The sequence below is a fragment of the Phyllobates terribilis genome, unplaced genomic scaffold, assembly GCF_046119375.1.
Source record: "Phyllobates terribilis strain yellow unplaced genomic scaffold, ASM4611937v1 Scaffold_244__1_contigs__length_2968133, whole genome shotgun sequence".
In the NCBI taxonomy this organism is placed as follows: domain Eukaryota; kingdom Metazoa; phylum Chordata; class Amphibia; order Anura; family Dendrobatidae; genus Phyllobates; species Phyllobates terribilis.
Window position 1 is genome coordinate 1,468,914 of NW_027363004.1, and position 21,603 is coordinate 1,490,516.

Below are 21,603 nucleotides of genomic sequence, written 5' to 3' on the forward strand. Positions count from 1 at the left end.
GATTATCTTAGGCCTGGGGGTTGGCCTTCTACCCCAGGTTGTGCCCGTTTAAATGACCGTACCTTGCCATATGTCCGGGTTGATTGCAGTGGCGGCAGATGGGTCGTCCGTCCTCGTTGTACCTGTTGCTGGGTCTCCCTCTGGCCGGTGGGGTCCTCCTCAGTCGGCGCCACGGGACGTCCTCCGTTCCAGATGCCAGCTGGATCTTTCCTGGAGAAGAGACCTGTAAAGACTGCACAGTTCTGGTTAGCGCGGCAACGCTCTTAGTCAGCTCTTGGACCTGATGGTGCAGGTCTGTAGTCGGGTTATTGTTCAAAGCCTGCGCATCAGCTCCCACAGGCCCTGCAGACAAGGGCGCCGCGTCCTGGTGATAAGTGATAGCAGGGCGCCTGTGGGTCACAGCGCCACCTGGTGCCGGTTCTCCGAGCACCCGGATGGCTCTGTCCTTGAACTGTACAAAGTCCAGGTCAGGGTCCTGTAAGGCCATTGCCCGCAACTGGGTTCGGTGGGCATTGCACAGTAGACCCTCAATAAATTGTTCGGTCAACAGCTTGTCTTCATTTCCCACGCTGTCAGGGTCTGCCTGCTTAATGGCTCTCAGGGCCTCTTGTAGGTTTAGAGCATAGTCTCTTATACTTTCATGTGCCCGTTGTTTGCACCCGTAAAATCTGAGCTTTATTTTGGCTGAGGTTCGGGTATCAAATGTGTCTTTCAGCCGGGCTAGTATTTCTCTGACAGTCCTCTTCTTCCCAGGTGACCAGGACTTTACCTCCCTTTGGACTGCCCCGATTAACTGGGCCACCAGGATGCTTACTTTTTGCTCTTCCGTGAGGGGGTATACCTGGAAGAGGCTATCCAATCTTTCCCTAAAGTCACTTAGGGTATGTGACTCCCCTGAGTACTGGGGTAGCCAGGTTGCCCTCGGGATATAGGGCATGGTGAATGGCATGACCGCTGCAGCGGTTGCGCTGGCGGCCGGTGTGGCGGTGGAGCTCCCCTCGGTATCCGATATCCTTCTACCCCCCTAGTGGACCGTGGCCTACCTTGCGATGCTCTTCTTCCGTAGGCTGCGGCTCCGCAGTCAATCGTCGGGGTAGAGGACCTGGCGTCGCACTTCGATGACGTCAGCGTCGCTCTTCCTCCCTTCCAGGACGTTGCGCAGCGTCAGTGCGTGGGGCGGAGCTTCGGCTCTCGCGCGCTTTCGGCGTCCACGTCCCTCTTCTTCCCGTGCGGCGTCCCGAAGATGGCGTCCGATGGCGGGAAGTGGCTGCGGATGGTGGGAAGACTGCAGAAGATGGCGGGAAACGACCCAAGATGGCGTCCGATGGCGGGAAACTACTCCGGTCGGCGGGAAACTTCGCCACAGGTAAGTACAAAAGTCTTTTTCAGGCACGCAGTACCCGGTGGTTGCGGGCACGAAATCCTGCCGACTACGCCAAAGTTGACTCGCCCCCTGGGCCGCATGGGGAACCCGGAGCCGGGCCTCTGGTGGGATGCTAGGGGTGGTAGTCTCAGTGTGGCGGCGACCCGGTCCGTGGCTCAGGGTGGTCAAATCAGTGGCAGTCTTAGTGTAATAACAAATGTCCGACTACGCCACAGGGCAGCTAGTGTGGATGATGGGAGTGATGGTGTGAGCGTCCCAGTACTAATGGTGTTGGTGCGGCGACGTGTGGTGCAGTTCAGGGTCTTTACTGATGGTATAGAGCAGACCCTCCCGGGAGTACTGGTTAGCAGTAGAGGCCTGGTCAGTCTGTGAGCAAGCAGGATCTCCCCCTGGCCAGGTGGAGTTGTAGGCCTCCCCGTCTATCTGCACTCTTTCCTGGCTACCTTGCTCTATGCAGGTAGAAGTAGCCCACGTCCCTGAGTATACCATGTGGTGCTCACCCGTATGGCCGGTGACTTGGGGCCTTCTGTTAGCCTCCGCTCCACGACGGCGGTGCTGGTCCCTTGCTTGTGACCGTGCCTCCGGGCTTCTAAGGCCAGAGGACCTGGAATCCCCTGCCGGTTGGATTCTGCTGCTGGACCTGGATGTCCCCACAGCCTCGGACTCCGTGTCCGAGTTTAGTGTCTTCAGCCAAGGTGAGCTATCTAGCTTCCAGCCTCTGGCACTCAATCCTGCTCCTACAGAGCTCTTGCTGTATCTTTCACTCTCCAAGCTCTGACTCACCTAATCCCGCCCCAGACCCAGTTTATAAGGGCAGATTCCTCCCCTCCCAGGTCTGGGCGGGCAGTGTTGCATGCTTAGGGCTCCTGACCAGAGAAACCTCCCACTTGCTCTCAGACATAATAATTCTATTACTGTGGCAACCAGACCCCTGGGGTGCCACATTGACACCTCTGATTGGCCGCAGGGATTGCGGACCCTGGGAGAGCCAGTGCTGACACTGCTGGAATGGCACAGAGTAGAATAGTTATTATTTTACTGAGGGGAAACAGTGATTGAGAAGTTGTCTGAATAGTGGAAAAGCCTTTTAAGTTTGGGGGTGGCGCGTTCTCATCAAGCCTCAGCACCTCCTGATGGTGTTTAGGTTTTCTACAATAGGGGGCTAGTTAATGTTGTGACTTCATTGCCACCTGCTGGTCATTCAGTGCAATGCAGAAGAGTTTACTTTATTATTATTATTTTTCATTATTGCAGGCTTCATCAGAGGTCGTTAATCCAGAAGATACTTTGCATCAGGTCCTCAAAATGCCCAGAGTCAGTTAGGATGGACCATTAGTGGGTTGTGGTGATGACCTCCGGTGAGACATGCCAGTTACACGCTTTCACACCTCACGTACGGTGACCTGAGTACATCTTTTAGGCCACCGGGTGTTGCAGTTGGGACAACAGTGTGAGGGGCCTGTAGCAGCATGGTCTGTTAGGGTTGATGATGCGGAAGGATGTGTTGGGACTTGGCCAGTGGCAGCAGAGACTGTTACCAAAAATAGGCTTGTCCGTCTGCAACAAAGTCTGACTTGGGAGCGTGTGTGTATGCTTTCAAGGACCATTAGGGCCTCATTTAAAAAATGGAAGTTAAAAATATTTGGAAAAGGAAAACTGCAGCTATATCTACTTTACTGCCTCTTGAGTGTTTCATCACTGAAATGTGGGAGCAGGGAAAAAGCATAGGGAGGTGGAGGGTGAGCAATGTAGGAGGCACTTTTGAAAATTGGCTACAGGCATTTATTATTCTCGGCAGGGTGCTAGGTGAGGAGAATCCTGAGCACTGTTCAGATCTGTTCTGTAGTGATAAGCTAACGTGCTCCGATAAGGCGTTATCCGAGTATTCTCGGGTGCTAAGAGTATCTTCGGCGTGCTTGAAAAATATGTTTGCGTCACCGCGGCTGCATGTCTCACGGCTGTTAGACCGCCGCAATACATGCTGGGCTTGCCAGTTTGTGTGCAGCCGCGGCGGTGTGAACATATTATTAGAGCATGCAAAAGATAATCTGTTAGCACCCGAGCATGCTCAGATGACACCTTATCCAAGCACGTCTGCGCAACACTACTGTTCTGTTATCTTGATGCCAGTTGGGAGGATTATAGTGTGTATAATAATGATGATGGCCACTGGATGCCATACCATAATGATACTGGCCACTGGATGCCATGCCATAATAATACTGGTCACTGGATGCCATGCCATAATGAAACTGGCCACTGGATGCCATACCGTAATGATACTGGCCACTGGATGCCATACCGTAATGATACTGGCCACTGGATGCCATACCATAACGATACTGGCCGCTGGATGCCATACCATAACGATACTGGCCGCTGGATGCCATACCATAACGATACTGGCCGCTGGATGCCATACCATAACGATACTGGCCACTGGATGCCATACCATAACGATACTGGCCACTGGATGCCATACCATAATGATACTGGCCACTGGATGCCATACCATAATGATACTGGCCACTGGATGCCATACCGTAATGATACTGGCCACTGGATGCCATACCATAATGATACTGGCCAATGGATGCCATACCATAATGATACTGGCCACTGGATGAGCTTGAGAACAGAAGTTGGTGCAGACTTCTGGACAAACCAGGTCTTCATAGGTAATTGAATAAAATGGAGGTTAATTTAGAATAAACTTACAATTAAAAAAGGTATAGATAAGGCTAAGATATAAAAAAAACTTCTACAGAAACCTCTATGAATGAGGAGTGGGTCGGCCTTCTTGCAAAAGGGTGAAGTATATAAATGTAAATTTCTCTCATGCATGGAGTTTCCACGCACGCCCAGACAATATAATGAAATGACATGGAAATCTGTATTCCAAGCAAAACATCCATATTCACAGGTGATTAGAATGAGAGAAAAATGTATTTTGAATAATAGTTACAGTTCAGAGATGGAGATGAGACATAAATTGTGTATACAGGACCCCTATGAATGAGAGAGGGACCTACTCTGTTACAGAAGAGTGCAGTATCTAAACCAAAGTTCTGGCTCACAGTAACAAAGTTTCCATGCATGTTCAGATTAAACATTACAATTCTTAGTTCTCAAGGATAAGTCTGTTGCAGGAGACCTCCAGACACCTGGTTTCTGTGAGTACATTTTATCCATAGAATAACATGGTACAGAACTTTCTAACAATATCTGCAGGCTCAGCCTTGATTTCCTTTACAGAAACAAAACATGATTTAATAAAGCTAGACTATATCAGACGTATCACAAGTAATAGAACATATTGGAATATTATGGATTATAATTACTGTATTGATTATTTTCTTTATTAGAAATATTTAAAGTAAAATATAATTAGTTCTTAAGCATAAATCTGACAAGGAGGCTTCCAGGCGGTTTGTTTCTGGAAGAATATCTGATCTATAGAGCAATGTCTTACAGAACCTTCTGACCATATCTGCAAGCTTAGCACAGAGGCAGATCTGTTTTCCGGCACCCGGAGCAGGAATTCAGTTTGGCGCCCCCCACACACACCGCTCATGCAGTTTGAATAGTAGTCATGTGACCGCTCATCTACGATTTGCTTTTTGACAGTCACGTGACTACCTACTCTTCCTAATTCTCTCAATTTCAGTCAAAAACTACAGCCCCTATTTCATGAAGAGAAGCAGGATTAAAGGCTAGTTGTCACATAACCGTAAGTATGAAAATCACATACGAGTGGTCATGTGGTGTCTGCTGGACCCAGGTAGCAGAGCTGAATCCTGACATTGAGTATATTACACGCTGTTAGGATTGGGCATGCTGCAGTACTTAATTGTATAATTAAAAGGGTTGTCCAGGTTTGTGATTAAAGTCGGAAGAACTCTAGGTGACTGCAGACTTCTGAATACTCGCAGCGCATGCACTGCACACTTTCACCTTTCCTCCAGTACAGGAGAATCCTGAAAGGTCATGTGAGTCCAAGTATGAGATTTTCATATTTCTGGCCACATTCCAACTAAACGTGACCAGCCTCACTCAAGTAATTTGTATAGAATGAGGCCACGCATGTCTAGTCGGCATGTGACCATTAGAGATGAGCGGTGTTCGAATCGAACTGTTCGCCAATCTCAAATTCGAGTGGTTTTGGGCGGTGTTCGAGCCGTTCGACGAACCCGAACGATTTGAAAAAAATCCGGCTGTTCGAGGTTACGTTCGATAACTGTTCGTGCACCCAAATCATAACTGGATTTTTTCTCAGTAATGCTGATAATGTTAATACGCAGTTTGAGTGTACAGCGGGGCGGGGGGAGGGGCAGGGGATGGATCTCTGCAGGAATAATGAAGATCTCCATTTTTTTTTCTCTTTCCCGCATTTACAGTGGGGAGGTGCAATCTGTCAGCCTATCAGCAGCGCACTCACGGAGCGAACTGCTTTTTTTCACACAAGCAAGGGCATGTGTCATTGGCTGTGTATGTCACATGTCCTTGCCCTATAAGACCCAGCCATTTTCCCCGTCGCCACCATTTTCTCACTGCTGCTGCTGTTAGCGCTATATTGTGTAACTGAATTGCAAGCAAATTTTCTCTTAAATAGACAGAAAGGTTTAGGGAGTAGGGACTAGTTTGTAATTGCAGCCCTTTTGAGGGTTAGATTACATCAGTTCCTATCACTTTTTGCCAGGCAGGTCTGTGCCAGTGCTGTGAAAGTGTTTTTGACAGCATTTGGCTAAATCTAGCTAAACAAATCCTTTGGGCCTATTGCAGTGTGTTAGGCAGTGGAGTAGCCTATCTGTGTTGCAAGCTACACCACCTGTGTATGTAATACTCATTTTTTACTGCACCTACCCAAGTAAAACCTTTTGGGCCTGTAGCAGTGTGTGGTACTCAATCTATTAGGCCATCTATACTAAGCTCCACCAGCTTTCAAATTACTAATAATTTTTAGCTGCATCTTGCCTGGAAAATAATTTTGGGCATAGCAGTAGTGTGTGGTAATCATTGTATTAGGCCATCTATACCAAGCTCCACCAGCTTTGAAATTAATAATAATTTTTAGCTGCATCTAGCCCGGAAAATAATTTTTCTTCCCAATAGTGGTAGCAATAGAAATATGGGGCGCGCGCCTGGCTAACAAAAATATACGCTTCATAACAAAAAACACCAGCCTAGAGCACTGCATTAATAAGATGGCATCATCGTCTCTCCCAGTGCTAGGCCTACTACGCCGGCTAGCATTCCTGTGCCTAAAATACAATGTATGGGTCCGCGCTAGCCACGATGCTGAGGGGTCTAAAGCTGCTGTTAACGCTTTATCACAATTCAATTGGCAGATTTTCACAGAGCTCCTCCCCAACGCCCACCCATCGGGCAACAGTTGCCCACCCTCCCTATGGGATCTAGTGGCGAATAGTTGATGCCATTAATCAGAGCGTCAGTTGCCCCGTCGACGTGGCAAGCATACGGTAAGGCATGGGAAGAGTGGACCCGACTAGTAGCAGGCAGACGGGTTGACCAATGTGAACAAGCCAGATTACAAGTCACCATAGAATTTCTCCACCAGCTAATGATGAGGGGCTTATCAGGGGCGTCAGCGCAGCGGTGTCTGACCGGAGTAGCATTTCACTTCCAACTACTGAATTGAGGAGATGTGACAAAGAGATTCATCATCAGACAATCCATAAAAGGGTGGAAAAGGGGTCAGCCAAGTCAGGAGTGTAGACGTCCCATCCCGTGTCAGTAAAACTGATTTCTCACATCATATCCCTAACACCATTAACATGACACTCACAATTTGAAGCAACACTACTGTCTACTGCATTTGCGATCGCCTTCTTCGGGGCGCTATGTATAAGCGAATTAGTCCCTCAATCCAAAATTACCACCAGTGGAGGCTTATTACACCAGGACGTAGTCATAGCCAATAATGCTATACGTCTACGCATACGCCAATCGAAAACGGTTCCAGCAGGCAGGGGCACTTGGGTACTTCTACAACCCACAAACGGTACACTGAGTCGGGTAACAATAGTAAAAACATATATAACCATCAGATCACAAAGTAATTTCTTCCTATCACACATTGATGGAATGCCATTATCAAGATACCAGTTCCAAGCTATATTTAATAAATGCATAACATCCGCAGGGAATCACCCCAAAGATTATGGGACACACTCATTCCGCATAGGCGCGGCCACGGAAGCAGCAAGAGCAGGACTATCAGAAACGGAAGTTCAGAGGATAGGGAGATGGTGTCCACGTGTTTGGCGAGATACATAAGACCGGACTTGTTATCCTAACGTGGTTTGTTTCTTCTACAGGTGATGCTAAGTCAACAGTGTGGGTGATAGGCCACTCGTATATATATTGGGCAGAAAAAAGGGCGAAAGTCCACCCAGGCGGGAGGAAATTAGAGTTTCATAACACATATTTCAACTGCAGAGGTATTAGAGGCCTGCTATGGCCACAGGTAGTAATGGAGGTAATCAAGGTAGGGAGAGAGGCAAGAGGTCTGGTCATCTTAGTTATACAGGCCGGGGGAAACGACCTAGGTCATCACAAGAGCGCATAACTAATGGCAATAATGAAACTAGACACTGAGCGCTTCAGAGAATTTTTCACAAAACTAGCTATAGTATGGTCAGAGATTGTGCCGATAGCGGTGTGGCAAGGTGCGCGAGACATCACGGCCATCGAACGGACAAGGCAGGTAATAAATATTCGGATGGCAAAATTTAGAAGAGACAGAGGCGGTGTAGTGATACGACACCGACAACTGGAAGGAGATAAAGCAGGCCTCATACGGCCCGACGGTGTTCACTTAATGGATATTGGACTGGACATATTCCTGTCAGGACTCCAGGACGGAGTGGAACAAGCGTTAAGAGTGATGGGTGGGGGTCAGAGTCCTGCATACGAGTACGCAGGATCCTCCGTGGCCTGGAAATAGAAAGGACATGTTGGAGAGTTACATTTGTTGGCCAACTTGCCAGAGTGGAGACCCAGGGCATGCTGCAACAAGCTGAATTATTTTAGAAATAAAATGCCTTTCTAATGGAATGAGTATAAAGAGTTAATAAAGCTGTGACCGATCCTCACCCATCCAGTTGTAAGAGTTACATTATTGTATCGTCAAGGAAAGGGGGGCGGTAGGGGGGCTGAGCGTCTGGGTTTGGTTGGGGGTCCCCACAGTCTGCCTAGGCTAGATGCATTTAAAAATTCTTATTAGATACACAGACGGTGCAGCTTGCTTCGCAGCTGGGCTACTACGCCCAAAGTATTGCCTAGGCTAGATGCAGTTAAAAATTCTACGCTGACTAGCAGACACAGAAGCTTTGGAGCAGACCTCTGAGTAAACAGCTCTTCACACTCAACCATCTGTGTTACCCCAAGCCATAGTGTATGTAGTTTCTCACAGTTAAAAGGGGGGGGGGAGCGACCCAACCCACCTGGAATTGACGATGCCAACGTCACGTAAGACACAGCAAGGGGACTCAAAAAAGAGTCTCCATTTTTTCCCAAAATTGTGGCACAGACACCACTTAACCCTAGAACGCATACCTGGGGCCTCGCAGGCCCGCCCTGTTAATTGTTTTCTATTTTCTGCAAGATTACTTCAGTTAGAATTTTGAAACTCTAGGTATTCTTCATGTATATAGTTGTTTGTCATTTGAGTTTGAGTTATTCCATGTTATTTGCACACGGGCCTGAAAGGTCCCAGGTATGTGAAAGTGTAGATTTTTATGGTCATGCGTTCTAGGGTTAAGTGGCATCAATTGCCCCACAGTTGCTTAAAATGGTTGGTGAGGTGATTTTACGAAATCCTCAAGCTTTTAGTCTCCCCAGGATGACACAGGGGTAGAAAAGTCCTTGCGAATCCATGATTTGTTCATCTTTATGAACGTGAGTCTGTCTACATTCTCAGTGAACAGCCGTGTGCGCTTATCTGTCAGCACACCACCAGCAGCGCTGAACACACGTTCAGAGAGAACGCTGGCTGCAGGGCATGACAAGATATCCAAGGCGTGAGTGGCGAGCTCCAGCCATTTTTCCAGATTGGAATCCCAAAATGAACAAGAGTCCAGTGACAGTCATGGCTTCGATGTTCACTTGGAGATACTCCTGTACCATCCTCTCTAGGCGTTGACTATGTGTCAGACTTCTTGTCTCCTGTGGCCTTGCAAAGGATGGTCTAAAAAAGTGGTGAAACTATTCCACAAAATTGCTGTTACCAGTAGATACTGTGTTACTGTTACGGTTTGAGTGATGAAGACTCGACAGTCCCACGGTTGGCAAGTTAGAACTGTGAGATTCACTACGTGCACCACTGGTGTTTTGTGGAAAAGCGCATGTAAGATTCTGCAACAGAGTCTGCAGATACTCCTGCATGCGTAAATCCCTTTTTATGGCAGGAATTATTTCGGCAAATTTACTTTTGTACCGGGGATCTAAGAGTGTGGCAACCCAGTAGTCGGGATTACTTCGAATTCTGACAATCCGAGGGTCATGTTGCAGGTAGTGCGCATGTGTCTTGCGCATCCAGGAGGACAAAGTCCTTGTTGTGTTGGTAGCGAGGTAACAATCATGCTTCCTTCCTCTGCCCTCTCCCCCCAACCTCGCACAACAGAAATGTGATCAAGGTCTCCCTCATCTGATGAGTCTTCCATGCCCATCGCCAGTTCGTCCTCCACTTCTTCCTCTGCTCCTGCACCTTCCTCAACAGTTTGGCTGCTACCATGCGCCCTGGTTAATCCCTCTCCCCCACCCTCCCATGCCTGCTGCCTTGGTGCTGCCGACCGTCTGGACCTTGGAGATGTTATCCCTTCCGCAAACCAATCCTCTACTTCCTCCACCTCCTCTTGTCCCACCACCTGACTCTGAATTCTGTTTAATGTGTGCTCCAGCATGTAAATCACCGGAATAGTCATGCTAATAATGGCATCGTCGTCAGCACTAAACATCTTCGTCGCCATTTCAAAACTGTGCAGAAGGGTGTGTGGCGCCCCTGAGGGTTCAGTCGCCACAGAGTTACTGCATCTCACCCAGAGGTGTGGTATCTCACCCTCAGGTAAGGAAGGAGTATGGCTCGGGACCCTAACACCTGCATCCAACACATACCCACAGTGGGTGTAGGGTGAGATTACTCCTAAGGGAGAGCACAGTCCCAGGTCCCTAGCTGGCGGGAGGGTCCTATATAGTGGGTGCTTAGGGGAGCAGCTTAGGGGAGCACATGACAGAGAGATTATAAATAGGAAGCCATCTTAGAAAGAGCAAGCCAGTCAGAGGAGGAAAAGTGACAGGAGCAGAGGCTCTGCTCCGGAGGCGGGCCTAGCCTGGGAGGCCCAGGACTGAAGGAGAGAAGAGAGGAGTGGGAGCAGGAAGGCTCCAGGAACCGAAGGGACCCTAGGGGTACGGGCCGTGCAGAAGGCCACCTGTACTCCCGCTGCTACCAGGAGGTAGAGGGGTCAGGCCAGATAAGGGGAACCGGTCCCTCAACTAGCGGAGAAACAGCAAGGCTCAACTAGAAACCGGAGGCTGCAGCATTTCATGTACTGCAGGCCAAAGTCCACACCAGTCTCACTAAGAAGGTAGCCACATAGGACCCAGGGGACGGAACACACGTCGCCCGCCAAGGCCCGAGGATACCGGATAGAAGTGTCACTGGGTGTGAGGTGCAGGGAGAAGGCCAGAGAAAGGACACACAGAAGGGGGTCCTGCTAAGTACCCCAGAGCTATCTGGGGGTGGACTGAGCCCCTCACTGAGTATGCACAGCACGACGGGGGAGATTGCTCTGGTACCTGTAATCTGGACTGCAACAACTGTGAGTAAAGATCTTGGGACTGCATCACATGGACTCTGTGTTCATTACTGACTCCCTGCCCTACAACCACCATCATCCACCCACACTGCCCCGAAGCTACACTCTTCCTGTGGGGAGTAATAATACCATTGCTGCAAAACCACCAGCTTCAGAGGACTGTTCCGCAGCAGCGGCCCCTTTTGCCGCACTCCAGAGGTGGCGTAGTCGGACATTATAAAACCCATATATGCAAATTACCCTTGGATTGACCGCCCTGGGTCACCGCCACAGTGACTACAACCCCCAGCGTCTACCGGCCCGGCTCCGGGTACCCCACGGCCCAGGGGGCGCGTCAACTTCATAGGTCCCTGATCTGAGACCACTCCTGCAGCGTGATTTGCCCCACCTCTGGATCTCGTTGGCCCAGGCTATACGTCAGAACGTATTGCACCAGGGCTTGTCGGTGCTGCCACAGTCGCTGCAACATGTGCAGAGTTGAATTCCACCGTGTCGGCACATCGCATTTCAGCCGGTGAACTGGCAGGCCCAACGACTTCTGTAGAGATGTAAGTCGTTGAGCTGCGGGATGCGAACGGCGGAAGTGAGCACACAGCGACCGTGCCGTCTGCAGAAGGCCATCTAGTCCGGGATAGTGGGCTAAAAATTGATGGACAACCAGGTTCAACACGTGAGCCATACAAGGCACGTGTGTGACATTGCCCCGGCGAAGGGCCGCACCCAGGTTTGCAGCATTGTCGCACACGGCCTTCCCTGGTTTCAGGTCCAGTGGAGACAACCATTCATGAAACTGGGTCTCCAGAGCTGACCACAACTCCTCAGCTGTGTGACTCACATTTCCCAGACATTTCAAAGTGAACACTGATGCCATTGAGCCCTGCTGCCAGCATAGTAAGGAGGTGTGCAGGATTCTTTCTGTGCAGTTAGAAAGCAGGTGGCATTACCAGACAGGCTTTGGGTGCAGGTGGAGGACCGAGAGGAGGTTGAGGAGGCAGAAGCAGTGGAGGAACTTCGAGATAAAGAGGATTGACGCACAACTCGTGGGGATGGTAAGACTTGGACAGCAGCCCCTTGTCCTGCTGTCACCATAGTTACCCAGTGCCCAGTCAGCGACATGTAATGCCCCTGTCCATGCCTACTTGTCCAAGTGTCTGTGGTGAAATGCACCCTGTCACACACAGAGTTTCTCAAAGAAGCGGTGATGTTGTGTGTGACATGCTGGTGGAGAGCAGGCACACCTTTCTTTGAGAAGTAGTGCCGACTGGGCATCTGGTACTGGGGCACTGCGACGGACATAAGGTCTTGAAAATCCTCTGTGTCCTCCAGGCGGAAAGGCAGCATTTCTGTAGCCAACAGCTTGCAGATGGTGAAATTCAACATCTTAGCTTTGTCATGGCTAGGAGGAAATGGTCTTTTACTTTTCCACATCTGAGGAACCGAGGGCTGGCTGTTGTGCTTAGACGGGGTTGAGTAGGGTGTCCCCGGCAAACTGCCGGTCTGTGAGGAAGATGCAGGCGGACATGTTAGGTTGCCTTGATCCAAAGGTGGTACTCTCGATGTCGGAGAGCGCTCAACACCAGCAGGTGTTTCCACTTCCCAATGAACTGACGACCTGCCAATCACACTGGCTGTTGCGGGTAAAGAGGTGGCAGGTCTACGTCCAAAAACATGTGTGACTGCTGTCCCCCCAGTCACAGAGGATGAAGAGGCTGCGGATGCACAAGATGGGGCAGACAGTGGTTGGCCCGGCCCGCTAGGCCGCATTGTAGCACAGTGAGCTTCCCACTGTAACTTATGCTTCATATCCATGTGACGGTACATGCATGAAGTACTCAAACTATGGATTTTTTGGCCTCTACTTAGCTTTTGGTGACAAATATTACAGATAACACGAGTTGGGTCACCCTTATCGATCTGAAAAAATGCCCAGGCTATGCAAGGCTTAGAGCCCATGCGACCTGAAGAGCCACTACGACTTGTGGTCAGTGGCAGAGTTGTGGTTGAGGATGCAGCTGTTGACGTGCTTCCAGTACTACGTCTCTGTCCAGGAAGGCGCAACCTAACCTCATCGTCAATAGCATCTGTGACGCCCCGCTGCTCTTGGTATCACAGATCCTAGAAGAGTGCATTGATGGAACCCTCCACAAGAGGCCCCCATAAACATTCACACATCTCCACCTTCCACCTCAGACCACCAGAGGGAGCCCGTTAGGGATATAAATAGGGAAGGTGGAGCTAGGCAGTTCAGTTCTTCTGAAGAGTTCCTGCAGTAGAGAAGCCTAAGAGAGGTCAGTCTGCAGTGGAGCTCAGTCTAGTCTAGAGAACTCAGTTAATAGTTCAGCAGTGGAGCACGAGGCTCCTGCTAGCTAGATTCAGGGAGCCCAGTTAGAGCTTAAGGTGTGCCGGCGCCATAAGATCGGTGAAGCGCGGCAAGCTGCCGTTAGTGTGTATAGCCTAGTGAGGGCCCGAGTAGGCCGAAGGCGAGTGGCGAGTTAGTACATAAGGGGCAGAGGAGCTTAACCAGCTCACCCCGAAGCATTTACCGGACACCGGATCCGAGCTTACCGGGATCTCTATGACCCAGTAAGGCATAACTGGAATCCCTGGAGAACTACAAGTCCCAGGATCGCTAAGGTGCTGATACGTAACAGAGCCAGGAGACGCTTAGGCCCCGCATACTGGGAGCGTGAACTCCAAGAGAAGGCCCTACCACAAGGTCAGCCAGCGCAGGACAGAGACAAAGTTAGGCCTAGCTCCAGGCAGGTCAGAAACTTACTACGCAGAGGCAAGAAACAGGAGGCCCTACACCCGCTCATTGGGGAGGATCCTGATATGCACCCTTCACCCTACAGTGCTCCGGGATGTGCCTGAATTTCCACCAGTAAAAGGTACTGAAGTGACTACCGTGTCCGTTCCCGTTCTTGCTCTGACCCAGCTGGGTCTTGCCTGTGCTGCATTCCCCCTGCATACGCTGCCCTGAGACCTAGCTCCACCTGTGGGGAGCTATACCATCGAGCTGCCTTATCACGGGCCTCAGTGGACTGCTGCAGCGCTGGTGCTTCTCACCAGATACCACAGGTGGCGTCACGAACTCTTATAAAATTAACAATTATCCACCCTTTTAAAGAGTGACCCCAGGGTACGGGCCAGGGAGCTGACCACCGCGACATCCCCAAGGCCAGGCAAAGGCCCGGGTACCGAGTCATCCCCATCCCCTGGGCTAGTCACATCCTCCTCCACCTCCTCTGCTGACCTCATCGACTAGCTGACTGTGGGTTGACAGGAAGTGGGATCTCCAACCTCGTCATCATCACCCTGTGTGTTCTCACACCCGTCGTCCTCAGAGCCAACCTCTTCCTGCCCTGACCGAAAAGTCAAGTTGTCGCTCCAATCAGATATTTGAGTCTCATCATCGTCTTCATCATTGTCTCCACCAACAGGAGTTACAGTTTGGGAACGAGGGTCTACATTATGCTCAGAACCTTCTTCATCTGGTCCTGGATCCAACTTATAAAGATTCTGGGCATCAGTGCAGATCATTTCCTCGTCTGGATTAACCGAAGCTCTGGAGCAGACCTCCGTTTCCCAGGCTATAGTATGAGTAAACAGCTGTGCAGACTCCACCATCTGTGTTACCCCATACTCAGACCGGCAGCTGGAGACTTGGGAGCTGTGAGGAAGCAAGTGCGATTGGGGTGACACCTCTGAGGACTGGAGTATTTGTGATGTTGAAGTTGAGGTGGAGGAGAGCCCACTTGAAGGAGCACTTGATATCCGTTGAAGCACCTGCTGTTTTTGTGCCTCATCTGGAATTTGTAGCGATGGGCGTGTCCGTAAGAAAGGGATCTTATCACATTGTCCACGAAAAGAAGTCGACATCTTAGTTTGGCTGGAAGATGGTCTTTCTTCTGCAGATGTTACTCCCCCCTCCCCCCCCACCGCGGGGGGGCTCGACCCACCAGCGGACAGGCACCAGTATTGGGAGAGGGGGTCTGGCCGTCAGGGTCCACCTCGGCTCTGGCACAAACCCGGCGACACGGAGGTGGCACGGGCAGGAACGGACTGGCCGTGTCGGCTTCGCACTTTTTTGGTTTTAGAATGGCATGACATGCCTATATCTGTGTCTCCCCCTCCTTTTACTCCTCCACCTCTTTTCTTTTCGCATGACTATATGTACTTGTCACTTTTCCATGTGTTAGTTATGTCTTCTGAGCAGTTTGTCAGCTTTTGGACACCGTTGAAGGTGTTTTCTATGTGTTTCTATGTGTTTTTGTTTGCCTGCTATTGGTTTTAACGGTTTTCGAAGGTGTTTGTCGAACAGTTCGGCGAACATACGGGTGTTCGACGAACCGAACTCGAACACTACGGGGGTGGCTCAACACTAATCCTTACCTCGGAGAGGAGATACCACACCTCATTAAAGAGATGCAGTACCCCTGTGGCGACAGAACCCTCAGGGGCGCCACATTACCATCAGACTCTCTCACCACTCAGCCCACCCGTTTCTTGTGCAGTGATAAACCAGCTGTTCTCCACCTCCCATACACATTTTCTAAGCATTCCCTATTTCTTTCTTCAGGTGGTCCTGACATCAGTCCCCAGCCGAAACATCTTTATGGCTGTAAAAATGATCAAGAAAAAGAAGGTGAAGGAAAACATCCTTATGAGAGAGCGGCGGATACTCCTCGCGGCCCGAGACTGCCCATTCTTATGTCACCTCTATGCCGCACAGCAGTCTCGGAAGCTGGCGTATTTCATCACGGAGTATCTGTCCGGCGGCAGCCTCGAGGCTTTGATTGACATGTGCGGCTGCCTGAACATCGACAGCGTAAGGTGAGTATGAGGAAGATATACGAAAAAGAGAGCAGAGGGGTGAAAATAAAAGCAGAGGTGGAGATGTAGCTGGGAGAGGACTGGCAGGTCATGTAGCCCAGGAGGGAAGGAGGTATCAGTGATGACATTGATACTACACTCTGTTCTCTCCATCAGATTCTACACAGCAGAGATTGTATGTGGTCTCCAGTTCCTCCACGGACACAACATCGTCCACCGGTAAGCACAACTTTCCTCCTTCTCTCTGTCCCCTCTACATGCTCAAAAAATTGCCCCCAACTTTCCTGGGCTCCTGTCTGCCTAGTCCATCTGATCTTGCAGTGACCCATTTTCCATCTCCTGTATCATGGGGTAGATTTCTTATTATGTTTTCTTATTTCATTGCAGAGATATTAAGCCAGTAAACATCATGTTGGATGCCGATGGCCACATCCGTGTAGTTGACCTGGGGCTCGCCCAAGATGGGGTCACCTCCTCCAAAAACATCTCAGGAGTGACGGGCACTTTCCACTTCATGGCCCCTGAGGTGCTTCTCAAAAAAGGATATGGCACAGCAGTGGATTGGTGGAGCCTGGGGATTGTGGTGTCCAAGATGGCAACAGGACGCTCCCCATTTTACACCGGCTCTGTCAGCAAAATGGCTTACACAGCGATAACCAGAGGAGAGCCTGAAATTCCATCTTGGCTTGATGCTGACTTGAAAGATCTTATCAAGAAGCTGCTGTGCAAAAATCCTGAGAAACGATTGGATGTGTGCGGGAACATCAGAGAGCATCCATTCTTTACCAACATCGGCTGGGATAATCTAGAGAAAAGGAGAGCAAAGCCGCCATTCGTACCATTCAGGCCAGTTCTGGACAACCATCAGCTACAGTGGCCGGAGGATAAGAAAGCCTTTAACCCCGTGGCCGGATTCAATTATGGGTCATCAAGCTGGGCCCGGTAAGATCATCCTCTGTGAGGATAAATCCCATCAAATGTTCTTCTCACCTTGTGGCCATTATGACCATCTTTGTCTTCTCCCACTGTTTCTGTCAATGACTATGTCTCTGTCATTCTTAGGTGGATGAGAATATCTGGGCTGTGAAAGAATCCACGACCATCTGGTGAGTGACCGCTGTACACACAGGACACCGATCATTAGATGTGTACATTATATCTGATGTTACATAGGGGAATGGTTCATTATAATGACCATTCCTCTAAGATAACAGAAGATCCAGGAGCTAGAAGTTATTGAAATGTCTTCCTCTTATGTCTTGCAGGATGAACCCGTGCCAACTGCCCAGAACTTCTTGCCTCCTGACCCGTACCTCACGTCTCTGCTGCTGTTTGTCACCTCGGCTGCCCTAGAACATCATGTCTGTCATTAACACCTTCATGTCGGACCACTGCCATCGTGTCGCTGCACCAGGCCCTTGACTTGGCCTCCTCCAATCCATGGCTGGCATCTGAGATCCCTCCAGCCCGAAGGTCTTCTGCGCCCCAGGAGCGGCCTGTGCTAAGTTTCCATCTGGTGAGTTCAGGAACAATAGTATAATATTGGCCATTATCCCTGAACTTACCTCAGCGCAGGCCGGGTAAGTACTGCACCCATCATCCATCACATCCACAGTACATGATAGGTGTAGACCCTACACTACACTACAGGTATAGGCACACACACATAGACACATAGGACGTAGATAGAGATTTCGGCTTTTGATCCTGGGATTTAATCTGATCGCCATATTTGGGGTCAGGAAGGAATTTTCCCCCCTAATATGAGGATAATTGGCCCATTCCTCATAGGGGGTTTTCGCCTTCCTCTGGATCTACACGGCCTTAAATAGGTTTAGTAATATATCAATAAGTAGATTCACACATAAGTAGTGCAAAAAAATAAGTTTAAAAAAATAAAATTCAAAAATAGTTTATTTTACACAAACCAAAAACATTTTTAGTCTAAATATATAACAATTAAAAAATGTAAATATATTTTTTAAAAATCTCACTTCCATTACACACAGGGAGGTACGAGCCTTTGATCCTGGGATTTAATCTGATCGCCATATTTGGGGTCAGGAAGGAATTTTTCCCCCGTCATGAGAATAATTGGCCCATTTCTCACCTGTGGTTTTCGCCTTCCTCTAGATCAACACGGCCCATAGATAGGTTTAGTAAAATAGAAGAAATAAGTAGGTTCTTATATTTATAATGAAAAAATATCTGAAAAAATAATTTATTTTTTGGTTTAAGAAAAATTAGTTAAAATAAATATAAAAATAAATTACTCCAAAAATTGAAAATAATTAAATATTTAAATAAAAAATGTACACTTACGTATCACACATTAGCTATGAGCCCTTGATCCTGGGATTCATCCCGATCGTCATATTTGGGATCAGGAAGGAATTTTTCACCTTCTTCTGGATCAACACGGCCTTAAATAGATATAAACTGACAGTTATATAAGTAATTCCCAGATTAATGGCTTATTATAAATACATAAAAACATTTTAAAGTATAGGCAGATTTTCAGATAATGTATAATATATACCGTAGCTCTGAACTTAAATAAGGAAAAGATAAATAGTTTAATACATTTTTTAGAAATTAATTTAATTTCGGTCTCAGCCCTTGATCCTGGGATTTATTCTGATCGCCATATTTGGGGTCAGGAAGGAATTTTCCCCCCTGATATGAGGACAATTGGCTTATTCCTCACAGGGGGTTTTCGCCTTCCTCTGGATCAACGCGGCCCATAAATAGGATTATTCTGATAGAATAATTTACACATATACATGATACTATAACATATAATAACCCCATCTATAAATAAAATCTTTCGTTAACCCCCTACATTGTTGTTCTTGTCTTTATTCCATCGGTCGTCCATGTAGTGAATGTGGGTTTCGCCCCTGAGTCTTGATGGGGTCGTACGGTATCATGTAAGGTTTCTCCATATGGGTCAGAGGTGAAACCCCAATGTGCTGCGGATAAAGACCAAACTGATCCCTTCTGCAGTAAGCGAGTACCCGGCAGCAGGTGCTGAATTTCCCTACAGCGCCTCCCAAGACAGAAATTAAGTATTACAAGTGATTCTCTGTAATCACTGGGCTGTACCTGGAAATCATGGAAGTGTTGGGTCCTCCAGGGCAGGAGACGCTGTTTGGTGGTCGTTTTCATTCTGACTAATGGATGAGAATACAGAACTTCAGATTCCCATAAAATGCCATTTGGATATTGGGTTTTCTACAGCTGCCGCTCACTATACACAGAGCGGTGATTGAAACCGCGCAGGCGCCGCCCCTGTGACTGACAGAGAGAGGCTGCTGGGTGACATAAAGTTAATTTCCTCCTGGCAGCGGGGCTCTCAGTGCAGGCACCGCACAGTGTCACAATGCTATTACTTGCAGATTTACCCCATATCCCATATTTGCAGGTTAATAGTGTTATTTTACATGACAGGTTCCCTTTAACCCATGATGTAGTTTTGTCCCAGGTCTCTAAGGCCTGTATGAAACCAACTCAGTAGTAAAGCTCACATCATATGTAGCAGATGCCGGCTGTGCTACACAGCCAAAAACTGCCTGTAACTGCAGCAACCGGAGCTCGCTCCGATCGCTGAGGTTTATCCATCTAAATGCCTATGTCAATCACTGAATGGCGATTGCAGGGAGCTGATGGGTTACTGACGCGCCCCCTGGGGCTGTGGGGTACTCGGTAGCTGGGCCGGTTGGTGCTGGGGATGTCACGGTGGCAGTGACCCGGTCACTGGTGGTGGCCCCGGGTGGTCAAATTAAAGGAAAAGTAAAAGGGGAATAAAGTTTTTTAGAGATAATGTTTGTGACGCCACCTGTGGTATGCGGCTATATGGGGCCGCCGCTGTGGTGCAGATCCACTGGAGCTGAAGGTGACGCAGCAGAGTTGGTTCAGCTCTCCACAGGCAGAGCTTAGCCCCAGGGCAGAATAAGATGAGTTTTGAAGGTAGATGTTGTTGGTGCGGTGTAATGCAGGTGATGGCGCAGCAATTATTCAAGGACACAGTGGGGTGCAGTCTTCAGGTTTTACTCACAGTTGTTAAGTTCCTCAGGTTACAGTCACCCGTGTGCAACTTCCCACGTCGCCCTGTGTCCTCCGGGGTAGTGATCCAGCAAACTCTAAGGTACCTCAGGAGCACTTGGACGGGACCCCGTTCTATGTACCTTTCCTCGTCTCACAGCGCTAGTTCTCACCATCCTACCCTGCGCCTCACAATCAGTGTCCCAAGCCAGTGGCCTCGGGCCTTGTCGGGCGACTTGCAATCTCCTGTACCCTATGTGGCCACCTTTTCAGCGATATAATTGTGAATATTGGCTGCAACACCTTGCAAATGCTGCAGCCTCCGGTTGGCTAGCTGAGCCTGGTTGTTCTCCACTAGTCTGGGGCCGGTACCCCTCTGCGGCCTGATCTCTCCACGTCAGCATGAATTCGGGCGCACGGGTGGCTTCCTGCACTCACCGTGCCCCTGGGATCCCCTCTGTCTGTGGAGCCTTTCTCTCGCTGCTCCCGTCTTCTCTCACTCTCCTCCTGGGCCTCCCTTACTAGGTCCGACTCCTCTCTCTCCTTCCTTGCTCTCCTGAGCGGAGCTCCTCCTGAGCTCCCACTCCCAACTGAGCTCCTCTCTGTACTGTCCACTTCTAGATGGTTCCCCTTGTCTTTTATACTCTTTCTGTCTGTGCTCCGCTGAACTTCTTCCTCCACCCACCTCCTGTACCTAGTTCCGCCCTCCAGCTAGGGACCAGGGACTGCTCTCCCTTAGGATCAATCTTCCCTTCCCTACTGTAGTGGAGAGTATTGGATGTGGGTGTGTGGGTCCCGGGTAGTACTCCGTCCTTACCTGAGTGTGGAGTACCACACCTCTGGGTGAGATGCAGTACCTCTGTGGCAACTGGACCCGCAGGGGCGCCACATTACCATGGCAGCCGGTAAGTATAGTGTAAGCAATCGAACAATTGCAGGTTGAGATCCCCTAGTGGTACAAAAAAAGTAGAAATAAAAAAATGGGAACCTGTCACGTGAAAAAACAGGGTTAATCTGCAGGTTAATAGCGTTCTGAACCTGTCTGGCCCTGGCACTTAGAGCCCTGCTGCCAGGAGGAAATTATGTGTATTCCTCCTGGCAGCGGTCAGCTTCCAGTCATAGGTGCGGTGGCGCGGGTTCAGTCACTGCTCTGTACATAGAGAGTGGTGCCTCCAGCACTGACTGTCGTCCGGTCGTACTGCTGAGCTGCTGTCAATCAATGCCGGGGGGTGCAGTTACACCAATGCCGGGAGGAATAAAGCTTCCTCCTGGCAGCGGGGCTCAAAGTGCGGGCGCCGAGCAAGTTCAGAGTAACCCCACATCTGCAGGTTGATAGCGTTTTTTCACATGATAGGTTCCATTTAAAAAATAAAACTGTATAAAAAACTGCACCTCCTTTGTCCCCATTCAAAAATGGAAAAATGAAAAAAAAAAATTGATATCGTCATGACTAAAAAAGTCCGATCTATCGAAATATTAAATTATTCAGACAATATGTAAAACATG